A 216-nucleotide genomic window follows, 5' to 3' on the forward strand; every position below is an offset into this window, starting at 1 on the left:
AAAAAATGTTCCTCGAAATCTCCCCAAAATATGGTTTTCCTACAAGTGATACTACAGCTAGGGAGAAACCGATGAGAAGTTGTAACAATGAAAGAAAGCAATCAAAACCTTTATTTTTTTTTAGACTTTTCAGACAATTTTCATGTGGCCAGGAAGCCTTATCGACGCCCATCTGTACCAGCACACTTTTTCAGAAAAATATGTTCTCTCTAAAGC

The 216-nt window shown here is 36.6% G+C and overlaps 1 protein-coding gene across 1 annotated transcript in view; it reads left to right on the forward strand.

Annotated features, from left to right (window-relative positions):
• Window positions 1-216, forward strand: part of LOC119586601 — a 24,708-nt gene that overhangs the window by 23,927 nt on the left and 565 nt on the right. The gene's annotated exons all lie outside the window — the stretch shown is intronic.

This window comes from Penaeus monodon, chromosome 21, assembly GCF_015228065.2.
Source record: "Penaeus monodon isolate SGIC_2016 chromosome 21, NSTDA_Pmon_1, whole genome shotgun sequence".
NCBI lineage: Eukaryota > Metazoa > Arthropoda > Malacostraca > Decapoda > Penaeidae > Penaeus > Penaeus monodon.